Consider the following 15,904-nt stretch of genomic DNA (forward strand, 5'->3'; position numbering starts at 1 on the left):
CAGGATATAAGGCTAATACACAAAAATCAATTATATTTCTAAATATTGGAAGCAAACAACTGGAAAAAGAAATTTTAAAATTCCATTTAAAATATTTACAATATTTGTATTTTGTATTGTAAGTTTAATAAAAGATATGCAAGATATTTATATTGAATAATTCTGTGTTGTTTTAGAAGTTATAACTAGGTCTACTGGATTAAAAATTAAAAAGGCAAAGTGCTCTAATATAAGAACATTTTAACCTCAAAATTATTGATTTAATTTAACAAATTTTTACTGTGTGTCTACCGTGTTTGGTACTGCAGAGAACACAGGAAGGAATCAGATACAGTCCCATGTCCACAAGGACTCTGCAATCTAAAAGAGATAAGACTAGAGATCAGTTTAGAGAAGGAAGGCTCCTTGACAAGGTAATGTAAAAGAATCTGTCTGTGGAAGGCATCTGGCTATTTGACAGAAAGGCATCATTGCCTTGGTAAATTTACCATACTTTAGAGCCTCAGAAACCTGATTAGGAGCACACCAAAAGAAGTTTAATTTCAGGAATGCACTCAATATTTACTAAATATACTAAATATACAGAGATTAATATATGAATTCAGAATATCAACCTATTAATTCACAAAGAAAAATGTAAATATTACTATAAGTGGTTCAATAAATATTTGATACTCTCTGTCTAGAATGATGTGGAAGAGGTACAAGTACTGGGTAAGCGATGGACTCAAGATCTTAAGCCCTATATTAGAAATAAAGAAATATCTCAAAATCTAGAGAAAAAGAGAGGAAATGAAACTGAAAGTACAAGAAAAGAAATAAGGCTAAGAGAGAAATCAATGAATAGAAAACAGAACAGCAGTAGAGAAAATCAGTGAAACCAAAATCTGGATCTTTAAGAAGATCAATAAAATTGATAAATCTCTAGCCAAAAAAGGAGGAAAGACAAATCACCAATATCAGGAATGAAAGAGAGATATCAGTATAAATTCTACAGATACTAAAAGGATAATAAGGGAATATTATGAACAACTTTATAAGAATAAATTTATGGTCTTATTGATATGAAATAATTAGGATAAGCAAATTCACAGATTGAGAACCTAGAATCCAGATTACCTGGGATTGGGTAGGGAATGGGGAGTTAATGCTTAAAATTTGCAGTTTCTATTTGGATGACAGAAAAGTTTTGGTAATGCATGGTAGTGATAATGGTACAACATTATGAATGTAATTAAACCATTGACTTATATATTTGAATGTTGTTAAAAGGGGCAACTTTAGGTTGTCTAAATGTTATTAGAATAAAAAATTTTTAAATATATATAGGACTGTACAACAGAAACAGTAAAACCTAATGTAAACTATATTAATAGTACAATTAATACAGACTATTAATAGTACAATTATAATAATATTCTTTCATCAATTGTAGCAAAGGTACCATTCAATGCTATTTTTCAATAATGTATTTCCTGCAAGATTTTATGTAAACAAACAGCTTCTCTAATAAAAAATTATAAAATAAAATTAATATGGAAGGATAAGTGGCCCTGAATAGCCAAAACCATCTTGAAAAAGAAGAATGAAGTTGGAAGACTCACATTTCCTATTTTTAAACTTGTTACAGTGCTACAGTAATCAAATCATCGTGCTACTGGCAAAGGACAGACATATAAACCAATGGAATTAAATTCAGAGCTTATAAATAAACCCTCACATCTATGGCAAATTAATTTTTACAAGGGCATTAAGTCTCCTCAATGGAGAGAGAATAGTCTCTGTCAAATGGGACTGGGAAAACTGGATATCCATATGCAAAAGAATGAAGGTAGACTCCTACCTCACACCTTATATATAAGTTAACTCAAAATATATCAAAGACCTAAATATTAGAACCCAAACCATAAAACTCTTAGAAGAAAACATAAGAAAACATCTTCAGGACCTTGTGTTAGGTAATGGTTTCTTAGACTTTGCACCAAAAGCACAAGCAGCAAAAGAAAAAATAGATACATGGGACTTCATCAAAATGACAACCTTGTGCACCTAAAGACTTTATCATGAAAGTAAAATGACCTACAGAATAGAAGAAAATATTTGGAAATCACATATGTGCTAAAGGTTTAATAACCAAAATATCTAAAGAAATCCTGGGGGAGGCACCAGGTGCCATGTGGGGAGGAGGCGCCACTGCAGCTTGAGGGAGGCCCCAGCCCCTCTGCACCTGTGTCTGGCAGAACCGGTGTGAGACGAAGATACCATCCTTCCCTGCTGCCCTGATAACCAAGAGTTTGGGCTGGGCCTTTGAGCACACATCAAGATAGTGCAGAACCAGATGAAAAGCACAGACTATGGTGCTGAAACGGATTAATAAGGAACTTAGTGACTGGCCCATGACCCACCAGCACAATGTTTTGCAGGTCCAGTTGGGGATGGTACGTTTCACTGGCAAGCCACAATTATGGGACCTAATGATAGCCCATATCAAGGTGGTATATTCTTTTTTGACAATTAATTTTCCTACAGACTACCCCTTCAAACCACCTAAGGTTGCATTTACAAGAATTTATCATCCAACTATTAACAGTAATGGCAGCATTTGTCTCAATATTCTAAGATCACAGTGGTCTCCTGCTTTAACTATTTCTAAAGTTCTTTTACCCATTTGTTCCCTGCTATGTGATCCAAACCCAGATGACCCCTAGTGCCCGAGATGGCATGAATCCATAAAACAGAGATAAGTACAACAGAATGTCTCAGGAATGGATCAGAAGTATGCCATGTGATGCTACCTTAAAGTCAGAATAACCGGCATCATAGCCGGAATAAATTTTAAATTATTGTGAAAAAAAAAAAAAGAAATCCTAAAACACAACAACAAAAAACAACTCAATTTAAATATTGGCAAAAGACTTCAGTAGACATTTCTCCAAAGAAGATACACAAATGAACAATAAGCACATGAAAAGGTGCTCAACATCATTAGCCATTAGAGAAATGCAAATCAAAACTACCACGAGATATCATGGTACTACTAAATGGCTAATTTTAAAAAAGGAAAATAATAAGTGTTGCAGAGGATGCAGATGGAGTAAAAGGAATACTTGTTCATTGTTAATGCGAATGTAAAATGCTGCATCCACAGTGGTAAACAGTTTGGCTGTTTCTCAGAAAGTTAAGAAATTACCATTTGACCCAGCAATCCCACTCTAGGTACCAACTCAAAAGAATTGAATACAGGGACTCAATAGATACTTGCACACCGATGTTCATAGTGGCATTATTTGCAATTGCCAAGAGATGGAAGCAACTCAAGTGTCCATCAAGAGATGAATGGATAGACAAAATGTGGTGTATACGTACAGTGAAATATCATTCAGCCATAAAACGGAATGAAGTTCTGATGCATGCTGCAACATGAATGAACCTTGAAGACATTAAGCTGAGTGAAATAAGCCAGACACAAAAGAACAAATATTGTTACGATCTCACTGAAATGAAATCATTAGAATAGGCAAATTCATAGAGTTGGAAAGTAGAATACAGTTTACCAGGGGTTGGGATGAGAATAGGTAATGGGGAGTTAATGCTTAATTGGTACAGAGTTTCTGCTTTGCTGATGAAAATGTTTTGGTAATCAATGATTTTGATAACATTGTGAATGTAGTCAACACCACTGAAGTATGTATTTGAAAGTGGTTAAATGGGAAATTTTATGTTGTATCTATTACCAGAATAACAAATTTTTAAAAGCCATGGATCTGTACAACACAATCAGTGAAACCTAACATAAACTATAGACTACAATTATTAGTATAACTATAATAATACTATTTCATGTATTTTAACAAAAGTACCAGGTATATATTGCTGTCATAACTGTGTATATAAGAGGGGGAGGGCATATGGCAACACTGTACTTTCTGCATGATTTTTCTGTAAACCTACAACTTTTCCATTAAAAAAAGAGTATCCAACTGTGACAAACATTTGTGTATCTCTCAGCCTCAAACACATTTTTCTATCTTCTCTTCTCTACCTCTGTAATAGAGTCTGCAAAATGCTTTTCCCAGGCTCCCTTGCCCAGCTGGCTTCTTCTTAGTTTCTGTCAATAGGAGATCAGAAGTTGGGACAGTAAAGCTCTGATGATAGAGCTGGCAGTTGCTGTGGTTGCAAGAGAGAGTCAGAATCCTGGATAGGAGCAGCATCTGTGAAGTGTTCTAGTCCTGGAGGAGGCGGCACCTCCTTTGCAGAGCTGACTATGCCAGGGTCTCTAATAGCTCATTACGGCTTATCTATTCCAACTTGGGGGAATTGGCACTTCTGATACCAGGGTTTTATCCTTGTTTCCTTTCTGTAATTCCTGTCCCTCTTCTTCTCTCATTGGCTCCTCAAGCATTTCCAACACCTTGCAACCGTTTCCCTATATTAAATTATTTCTGTTTGGAATTTCTAAGGGTGGGATGTGGGTGGGTGGGTGGATACTGACTAACATCTTCAACATACACCAATACCAATACATGGACAGAAGGCTGAAACTATGCAACCATGAATGGTATTAACTTCTGCCTATTATACAATATAGAAAGAAAAACACCTATATAGTGATTAAGTAAACATAATCATTTGTTGATTCTTAATTTCTTGTTCACACTAGATCAAAGTAACTAGGAGAGCAGAACCTAAGAAAGGTTGCCATGCTGTACTTGGTAGAAATTACTTTTAGACAGAGAATGGGGTGTTGAGAAGAGAACAATGTGCAGATGCCCATCCAAGCAGGGAGGGCCATTTGTCAATGTGCATCGGGACAGGTAAAGTCAGCACAGTCCACCAGGGGCCTATACAAGAGAGACCACTGGGACTAGGCCAGAAAAAAAAAAAAAGAAAGGTTGCCAGTCTAGGTTCAAATGACCATGATGGAAATAGTCTCATTCTAACACTCAGTGGATAGTCTTTAGACTCAGACAAAAAGGGCTTTATTATCTCAGTGACTGCCATCCTGCCCTTGGGCAGTTGTGGTTTCAAATAAATAAGGATCTGAATGGATTAAAGTTCTTTGGTTACAAACAATAGAAACTGACTCCAGCTAATTTGAACAATAAAAAAGAAATTTTGGGAAGGGTACTCAACAGTTCACGAAAATTCAGGAAAAGCCAAACCTTAGAATGTAGAGCAATCAGAAACAAGGGCAGCTCAGGGAATCTCAAAAGTAAGAATACTGGACAACTGCTCACGCCACTGCCCCAACCACTTTCCATCCTCAGGTCAATCTGCTTAAGATTTAAATTCTTAAAGAGAGATTCTGATTGGCCTGGATTTTCACGTGCCACTTGTGAGTGTGCACAAAAGTTCAAGCATGCTAAGGGAGGGCATGAAACTTCAACTGGGAGTCTCACCAAGAGTTGTGTGCAATGTGGGAGGCATAGTGGTTCCCAAGAGATGGAGGGAAAGATCCGTGGCAGACAAACAGCGACGTCCCAGTCCAGGAGTCCCACAGTAAGACTAAGAGGGTAGATCTTGGACCTTTCCAGGGGCTACATCTGGGAAGCTCCTGGGAGACAGAATCTATTCAGAGCTAGAAGGGAATCCATGTAAGCAAATAAGTTCTCAGGAAGGAAGAGACCCTGGAACCACATATTCAGAGCAGAACCAGTAGACAGTGTGACAAAATCCCTCTTTGGCCAGAATCATCTTAAATACTTCCTGCTGTGGTGAGGGCCCGTCCACAGCCTGATTTACCCAGTCTGGCCTTCCAAGAGAGCGCAGGATGTGAGCTGTCTAGGAATCAGGCAGATGGAAATAATAGCAAGGCTTGTCAATGGCAGGACAGAGAAAGCTGAGGCTAGCTCTGCATCTGGAGAGTAAGCAGACCCATGGGCCACGAGGGCAGGGAAGTATCCCTGGGAGCAGCCTCTGGTTGTGCACCCATAAACACTAACAGATTCACACACACACACACGTATACACACATCACCCTTGGGTAAAAGCAGAGAAGAGCATTATTGTTTTTGGTTTCTGTTTACCATACTTCAAGGATTTATTTTAGTGTCCTTGGCTTTCAAACCCCCTCCCCCCATGATTCATTCAAACATTAGCAAATGCATCCATAATGTATTATACCTTTGCATTTTAAGATCTGTTATCTTTTATTCCAACTTTGTATTAAAGGTTTTCTAGCTAAAAAAAAAAATTTTTTTTTTCTGTTTGAAATACCTAGGCTTTCCCATTTTCCTAACTGGACTATTTATGCATAGATAAGCAAATACATCCTTATATTTTACCCCCAACCTTTATACACAAATTTAGCACATCAGACACATTGTGCCACAGCTTGCTTTTCTTACTCAACAATATATCTTGGAGAATTTCCATATCATTGCATACAGAATTTTATCGTTCTTATTGTGTGATTAGAAATCATTCTAAGCAAGTCAAATGTTTTTATTGGAAATTTAATGTATCGGGCACTGCTGTAAGTCTATTACTTACATTTTCTTAATTTATTAACCATTATACCACTATGAGGTAGGATACTATCCTTATCCTCAGATGAGAAAATAAAAGCACAGAGATTTCAGGTAACTTGCTTAATGTCACACAATTAGTTCACGGTGGAGTCAGGATTGACCTCAAGCAATCTGACACTAGAGGCACGTTCTTAATCTCTAGCCTCTGCCACTTTGATGTGGGTCTGATATATTAGTAATAACCAAAAAGAGTCTCCAGGCAGGATTCTCAGTCATGTCAATCATTCTCCCACTTCACTGACTGCACTTCTTTTTCCCTCTGCCTGAAATGATCTCCCCCCAGATAGCAGGACGGCCTGTTCCTTACTTCATTCAGTAATTCCTTACAAGAGGACAATACAGTTCTGTCTGAAATGGTCCACCTATCCCTCCAGTCACTCTCCACCGCATCCTGCCTTATTTTGGTCATAGCATTCATCACCATCTTACGTAATAAATATTTGTTTACCTGTTTATGGTCTGTTTTCTCTGTCAGGATGCAAGTTCTCTGAGGGCACAGATCACTGCTGTGCCCTCCAAAGCTAGACCTGTGTCTGGCACATAAGAGGTGCTTGACAATGTTTGTTGAGTGAATGAGTGAACACATGAATGTATAAGACATTAAGAGAGTTATTTAATGTCCTTGTCTATGCGTAAGATACCTCACAGAGGTTTGGTGAAGACACTGAGGTGATTCATACAAACTTTTTAGAGTTATCTATGGCTGTGACTACCACATAGGAATCATTCAAGGTTAGCTATTATTTTCACAAGTATTATCATCATCAATACTTCTACAACTAGCCAGGTACTGGCTCAAGAGCTTGCAGTCATTATATCTTATCCTATCCCTGATCCTTTCAACAACCCTGAAGAAAGTAAGCAGGTAACATCACATCCATTTTACAGATCAGAAATTGAGGCCCAGAGAGGCTAAGCACTTTAATTAGGTCACAGAGAGAACTGTGGAACCAGGATTCAGACCAGTCTGCAATGCCCACGGTATTATCCACCATCCCAGGGCCTACTTTACTGCTATTAAAGCAACTATCACACTTTTTAACAGGTAGGTGTATGTAATTCACATAACACTTCCCTCATTCAACTGTTAGCTCCCAAAAGAAAGAGCTGTAGTCTCTTCATCTTTGCGGCATCCCTTAGAATAGATTTCCAACTGGATTCTTCATGCCCAAGGGGTTGTCTGGATATACCTGAAGGACTAAAGCAAGGAAGGAGAGAAGTGGTGAGCTCTGAGCCCCTTTCTCCCACCTGAGTTATTGTAATCCATATTGGGTTTCCATACTGTTTCCTCCAAAGAAAGGATCTTGCTGCAAAAAAAAAAAAAAAAAAAAAAAAATTAATCTATCAATCCCCAGGCATTCACTACTCTTAAATAAAACCCAGTTGGAAGTAGACAGCCTCTAGATGTGAGGATACAGAATGAACTAGCAATCATCACTGTGCCGGTTTGAGTGTATTGTGTCCCCCAAATGCCATTATCTTTGTGGTCTTGTGTGGGGCAGAAGTTTTGGTGTTGGTTAGATTTGCTTGGAGTGTGCCCCACCCAGCTGTGGGAAATAATTTTGATGAGATGTTCCCATGGAGGCTTGGCCCCACCCATTCGGGGTGGGCCTTGATAGGTGGAGCTATATAAATGAGCTGACTCAAAGAGAGAAAAGAGAGTGCAGCTGGGAGTGATGTTTTGAAGAGAAGCAAGCTTGCTAGAAAGGAACGTCCTGGGAGAAAGCCGTTTTGAGGCCGGAGCTTTGGAGCAGACGACCACTGGCCGTCCTCCGGTGAAGGTACCCGATTGCTGAGGTGTTACCTTGGATGCTTTGTGGCCTTAAAACTGTAACTGTGTAGCGAAATAAATCCCCGTTTTATAAAAGCCAATCCATCTCTGGTGTTTTGCATTCTGCAGCATTAGCAAACTAGGACAGATTTTGGTACCAGAGAAGTGGGGTGCTTTTGCTGCTGAGTTTGCAAATACCAAACATGCTGGAACGGCTTTTTAAATGGATGAGGGGAAGACTCTGGAAGAATTGTGAGGAGCTTGATAGAAAAGGCCTAAACTGCTTTAAAGAGACTGTTTGTGGAAATATGGACTCTAAAGATACTTCTGATGAGGCCTTGAACAGAGATGATCAATGTGTTGTTGTGAACTGGAAGAAAGGCGAACCTTGTTTTAAAGTGGCAGAGAATTTGGCAAAATTGAGTCCTGGTATCAGATGGAAGGAAGAATTTAAAAGTGACAAACTGGAATACTTAGCTGAGGAGATCTCCAGACTACCTGTGGAGGATATATCCTGGCTTCTCCTTGCAGCTTATAGTAAAATGCGAGCAGAGAGAGATAAACTTAGAACTGAACTCTTGGGTTCCAAGAAACCAGAAACTGATGGCTTGGAAAATTACGAGCTTCCAGGGGGTGGAATCCCAGAAGCTACAGCCCAACGTGAGGATGTAACCAAACATGGAACCCAGCCACCATTTCAGTACAAGCCAGGATTGGAGATGGAATTATCCAGAAAGGATTTGTGGAAAGTCCTATTGTCTGATGGCTTTGACCCCTGCATGCTTCATGCAAAGCCAACAGAATTTTTGCGAGATCTTTATAGACAGAGCCATTGCCGGTCTGGACTGGAGGAGACAGACAAGGAAAAAATTAAAGGAAAAATCTCTTCAAAGACAGAGCCATGGAGGTTGAGGTCTGGAGTCAGGAGGTCTAGGGCTGAGAGAGTGGAGCAGCCCACACGCAGGGAAAGGGTGAGTTTGCCCTGGAGGTAGAGGGCGGGCCTTCCGCCTCCTTGCTCAGGAAATGTCCTGCCACCCCAAGCCCCAAAGAGGGTGGAGCACATTCCCAGGGAATTGGGGAGAGCCTGGCTGCCACCACACTGTTCTGAAGGGGTTGAGCGTGTGCCCCGGAGATGGAAGGGAATCCGGGAGCTGCCCCGATGTTTGAGGAGGGTGGGGCTGAGAAGGTGGTCTCCCCAGTGTGTGGATATGTTGGAGCACTCACTCAAGCGTTTGGAGAGGAAAGGGCTGCCGAAAAGGCCCTTAGGAAGGGTTAGGCTCCCGCTCTCTCAAGCCCCAAGGATGCAACATTGTTCTGTAAATGACTCTCGGACTTTGAAATCTAATGGACTTTGTCCTGCAGGTTTTAGGAACTGTTTTGCTCCTGTTAACCCTGTTTTCCTTACTGTTTCTCCTTATGGCAATGGAAATGTTTATCCTATGAATGTCTCTCCTTTGTATATTGGAAGCACATAACTTGTTCTAGGTTCACAGATCCACAGCTAGAGGGGAATTATGCCTTAGAACTGACCAAGCCTAAACTTATTTTGATGGGATTTTGTACTTAACTTTTGTTACTGAAATGATTTAAGTTTTTGTGATAAATGAATGTATTTTGTATTTGGAAAGATAATGCCATTTTGGGTTCCAGGGGGTGGAATGTGCCGGTTTGAGTGTATTGTGTCCCCCAAATGCCATTATCTTTGTGGTCTTGTGTGGGGCAGAAGTTTTGGTGTTGGTTAGATTTGCTTGGAGTGTGCCCCACCCAGCTGTGGGAAATAATTTTGATGAGATGTTCCCATGGAGGCTTGGCCCCACCCATTCGGGGTGGGCCTTGATCGGTGGAGCTATATAAATGAGCTGACTCAAAGAGAGAAAAGAGAGTGCAGCTGGGAGTGATGTTTTGAAGAGAAGCAAGCTTGCTAGAAAGGAACGTCCTGGGAGAAAGCCGTTTTGAGGCCGGAGCTTTGGAGCAGACGACCACTGGCCGTCCTCCGGTGAAGGTACCCGATTGCTGAGGTGTTACCTTGGATGCTTTGTGGCCTTAAGACTGTAACTGTGTAGCGAAATAAATCCCCGTTTTATAAAAGCCAATCCATCTCTGGTGTTTTGCATTCTGCAGCATTAGCAAACTAGGACAATCACACATATGTCCTTTTTGTATGGCTTCCATGAATATATCTAAAATTTGAGCTTTTTCTTTCCACATAAAAGGAGTCAGAATACATGCAGTCCATGAAGGAGCAAAGTTTGATTCATGGTCCACTACCTCAACCAATGAGGTGAACCATCTATTACACTGGACAGCAAAAGGAGAATATGAAAATCTTTAAAAATAAAACAGCCACTGTGGGGAAAAGTTTGGCAGTTCCTCAAAAAATTAAACATAGGATTACCATATGATCCAGTAACCCAACTTCTAAGTTATTCCAGAAAAAAAAAATGGAAAACAGCAACTCAAATGGATATTTGTACACAAATGTCTATAGCAGCATTATTCACAATAACTAAAAGGTGGAAGTGACCCATTTTCCACCAACAGATGAATAACTGAACAAAATGAGTACATCCATATGATGGAACATTATCCAGCCTTAAAAACAAATGAAACTCTAGTACAAGTTACAACCTGAATGACCTTGAAGACATCATGCTGAGTGAAATAAGCCAGACACAAAATGACAAATATTGTATGATTTCACTCATATGAAATATCTAGAATAAGCAAATCCATAGAGACAGAAGGTTGATTAGAGGTTATCAGGAAGCAGTGGAAGCGGAGAATGGGGATTTATTGCTTGAGGGGTACAGGGTTTTTGTTTACGGTGATGAAAAGTTTTAATAATGGATGGCAGTGATGGTAACACAACATTGCAAATGTGATTAATGCCACTAAATTAATTGTACACTTAAAAAGATTAAAATGGCAAATGTTGTTATTTATATATTACCACAATAAAAAATATGAAAACTAAACAAAACAGCAAATTTAAGATTATATTACTGAGAAACAATAGACCTAAAAAGGGAGTGCACATACAGCATCACTCTCACATTTTAGACTAGGAATATGCCTGAATATAATAGGGCAATGAGAAAACACACTTTCTCCATAGCAACAACATGACAACTCAGCTCCATTCTGGTTACCAGAAAACATTTGAGAGGTAGCTTTCCCCAGAGATTTTTTGAGTGGAAGAAAGGGAATGTGGAGGAGAAATTCAAGATGAAAGAATTTTAGGAAATGGAGATATCAAGGTGTAGGAGGTGCTAAATAGGACAGAAGAAGAGAGGAATCCAAAAAATCAATTCAAATATTCAAAAAGCTTGCTGCCATGTAGAATGGTTGATTAACCAAGTGCTGAATCATTTACCCACAAACTCAAATCCCTCTGTACCAGAACAAGAAAGCTGAAAAACAAATTACTTACTCTGACAAAAAGGCAACAGCCTGTTCTTCAAAAGGATCAGTGACATCACACCAAGTTGTTCCCTGGATTGGCCAATTATTGATTCCTATAGATGGGTCCCTGACAAAGATGAACCATCCCACAGAGCTACTTCAGATACTGTGCTGAGATGCATTAACTTTAGCGAAACTTCTTACAGCACAGGAAGAAATTCCTCCAGAGAAAGGATATCAAAATGCCAGTCTGCAAGGGAAGAGATGTTTATTTGGTGCAGGATCTGTATCTTCTAAACAATATAACTTCTAGTCAGTTTGTTCAAACACCACAATTACATGGAACTTTGAGTAGGAAGTGAGATATGGTAGGTTTGTGTAGGTTAGAGTGAAATAGCAACACATCCCAAAGTAATTTGTGCAGAGAATAAAAATATATATGCAGGGCCCCCCTGAGGAGCTGGGGGAAAAAAGTGGAAGTGTTGGACTTCCTCACCTGGATTATTGCTGATGTTCTCACAAACACTGAGGACTGACGACTTGGTATGCTGAGCCCTCTATCTTGGGGCTTGCCCTTATGAAGCTCGTGACTGCAAAGGAGAGGCTAAACCTGCTTATGATTGTGCCTAAGAGTCTCCCCCTGAGTGCCTATTTGTTGCTCAGATGTGGCCCTCTCTCTCTAACTGAGCCACCTCGGCAGGTGAACTCACTGTCTTCCCCCCTACGTGGGACCTGACTCCCAGGGGTGTAAATCTCCCTGGCAATGCAGGATATGACTCCCAGAGATGAGCCTGAACCTGGCATCATGGGATTGAGAGCATCTTCTTAACCAAAAGGGGGATGTGAGATGAAACGAAGTGAAGCTTTGGTGGCTGAGAGATTTCAAATGGACTCTAGAGGTCACTCTGGCGGACATTCTTATGCACTATATAGATAACCTTCTTTAGGTTTTAATGTATTGGAATAGCTAGAAGTAAATGCCTGAAACTATCAAATTCCAACCCAGTAGCCTTGTCTCTTGAAGACGAGTGCATAACAATGTAGCTTACAAGGGGTGACTGATTGTGAAAACCTTGTGGATCATACTCCCTTTATCCAGTGTATGGATGGATGAGTAGAAAAATGGAGACAAAAACTATAAATGGAAAATAGGGTGGGATGGGGGGGATGATTTGGGTGTTCTTTTTTACTTTTATTTTTTATTCTCATTCTTATTCTTTCTGGTGTAAGGAAAATGTTAAAAAATAGATTAGGGTGATGAATGCATAACTATATGATGGTACTGTGAACAGTTGATTATACATCATGGATGATTGTATGGTATGTGAATATATCTCAATAAAACTGAATTTAAAAAAAAAAATGCCAGTGTGAGCAACTCAATCACGGCTAAAACTCATTCATTCACTCAATTCATTTAAGAAGCACTTATTGAGCTGTCAGACACCAAGCTAGAAATTAAGGATTCAAAGGTGAATGATATGGTCCTGGCACTCAAGGAGCCCATTTGGGGTGAGATTTGGTCAGTACTATGAGAAGGTAGAGTTGAGCAGAAGTGAGCAGTAGGTTCCCTCAGGCAGAGAGACCTAGGGTTGAGTTCTATGTTTGCCACTTCCCAACAGTGCACGCCTTGCTTTAATCCCCCATCTCTGTGTGGAGAGCTATCGTTCTTCTCTCATAGGACTGTTTTCAGGACATGTTTGCTAATGCACGGAAAGCTCTCAACAGTGATCTGGACACATTGTAATTCCAAAAAGGATGGGGAGATTTTATTATTTGCTATTATATACAGCGTGTTGAGAGAAGAAAATGGACAACTAATCTGCTTGGCTCTCTACTCTCAGAGGCTCTCTTCTCAATGTGTTTAGCACTGCTAAGTTAATATAGTAAAGAGACATTAAACTACCTCCATGGATTTGAACAGCAAACACACATTGGCCACAGCTAAGGATAGCACCACAGCGAAAAACAATGCAACCTAGAGTACGACAGAATGGGTAACACGAGAATAATTGGCCAACCCTCACTCATGCATTCTTTCTAACAAGTCTCTCATGTGTGTTAATGAATCCTTTGACACACTGTCCAATTGTGCCCTAACTCTGGGGTTTAAGGAGGCTACAATTGAATTCAGCTTAAATTAAGGCTGTTCATCTCCTTTATCACATCAAAGTGTGAGGGAAACTTCCCAGAGGGAAAGTTTCACAATTACTCTTGCTGCAAATCACTCCAACAGAAGGCAATAGAGGGTCTCAATAAGCCACGGTAATGAAGAGCGGTCTCTGGACATACTGTCAAAAATGTCACCTTCTGATGACACCTACCCCTGCTCACTCTCAGTTCATTATTTCTCAGCCCCCAATTGTGACAGAATTGAATTTCAAGGAATCTCCGAACGAGTAGTGTGGGCAGGGAACAAGTAAAAATATCCCAAGGTACTGGCTCTGACAGGAGGCGCTAAACTTACTCAGGAGAGAGTGGAGAGAGCCCTGGTGCGAGAGTAACCGGAGGCAGGTTCTGTCTGAGTGGACCCTCTGCTACGTGCCTTGGGCAAGTCCCCCTTTGCTTTCTGATTCAGTTGCCCTCTCGCAGAATGAAACTGCTTCTGTTGGGGACTGAAACCCCCACAAAAGATATGTTCAAGTTTTAATCCAAGTTCCTAAAGATGTAAGCCTGTTTGGAAATAGGACCTTTGAAATGTTATTTTTAGTTAAGGTGTGGACCCACTTATGAATAGGATCATTTAATTTTTTTTTTTTTTTGCCCTTTTCTTTTAATGAGAGCAGTCATGGGTTTACAGAAATATCATGCAGAAAGCACAAAGTTCCCATATACTTCCCCCTCACACACACACAATTTTCCCTATTATTAACATCTTGCATTAGGGCAGTATCTTCATTATTATTGATGAAACAATATAATTATAATTAAGCTATTAACTTTAGTCCACTGTTTCCATTAGGGTTCACTCTTTGTGTTATACAGTTCTATGTGATGTGTGTGTGTGTGTGTAACATATTCAACCTAAAATTTCCCTCTTTATCCTTTTTAGAATATACAATTCAGTGGTGTTAATTACATATGAATAGGATCTTTGAAGATCCTACTTAGACAAGGTAAAAGAGATTCAGGGTGATTCTGCCTTAATCTATATGACTGGAGTCCTTATAAAAAGGGGATAAGAGACATAGACACATAAGGGGAGAACGCCGTGATGGTGGAGGCAGCTATTGAAGTGCTGTAGCTGCAAGCCAAGGATTCAGGGGGAATGGGGGAGATAATCAGGCAAAAACTGGGCCTGGGCTGAAATTAGTGTTGTCTCTTACCCCACCCAGTGCTGCAATGATTCAGTAAAAGGTACTTCCTAGACAAGACAGTTTGAGACAAACCTACCTACCTTTCTGATGAGAAGAGAACACCCAGCTGGCCCCTGTGGTAGGCAGAATAATGCCCCCCACCCCCCACAAATGTCCACACCCTAATCTCTAGAACCTGTCAATATGTTGGGCTACATGACAAGCGGGAACTAAGGTTGCATGTGGAATTAAAGTTGCTAGTCAACCGACTTTAAAATAGGGAGGTTATCCTAGATTATCAGATGGGCCCAATGTAATCCCAAGGTTGCTTAAAAGTGGAAGAGGAAAGCAGGAGAAGTCAGAGTCAAAGTGATGCAGCTAGAAAGACTCCACTGACCACCGCTGGCTTTGAAGATGGAAGGGGGCCGGGAGCCAAAGAGTGCAGGGAGCTGGAAAAGGCAAGAAAACAGATTCTCCTCTAGAGCCTCCAGAAGGAATGTCATCCTGCTGACACTGTGATTCTAGCCCAGTGAAACCTGTGTCAGATGTCTGACCTCCAGAACCATAGAATAATAAATTTGTGTTGTTTGAGGTCACGAAATTTGTGGTAATTTGTTAAGAGTAGCAATAGGAAACAAGCCCACTCTCCAGTATTCTGCTCTTTCTACATTTGTTTCATTCTTAAGAGTTGGAACAAAAAGATCCTAGCAGGCTGGGCTATTAGGAATGCAGATCCTCTGTCAGTTCCAGTCTCCATACTTCGCTCTGCACACATCAAACCCTCAAGAAGTAGGGACACCCATTTAAATGTAGATCAACGTCAAATGAGTATGTGGAAAGCGCTATCTAATTCTGTTATTACCATTTTTGTCTGCTTCCCAAAATGTTATAATTGAAATTTCTGA

At 40.0% G+C, this 15,904-nt stretch overlaps 1 pseudogene; it reads left to right on the top strand.

Annotated features, from left to right (window-relative positions):
* The first annotated feature begins 2,354 nt into the window (after positions 1 to 2,354).
* On the top strand, positions 2,355 to 2,811 carry LOC119505289 (annotated as a pseudogene).
* Positions 2,812 to 15,904: the final 13,093 nt, after the last annotated feature.

The sequence above is a fragment of the Choloepus didactylus genome, chromosome 1, assembly GCF_015220235.1.
Source record: "Choloepus didactylus isolate mChoDid1 chromosome 1, mChoDid1.pri, whole genome shotgun sequence".
Lineage (NCBI taxonomy): Eukaryota > Metazoa > Chordata > Mammalia > Pilosa > Megalonychidae > Choloepus > Choloepus didactylus.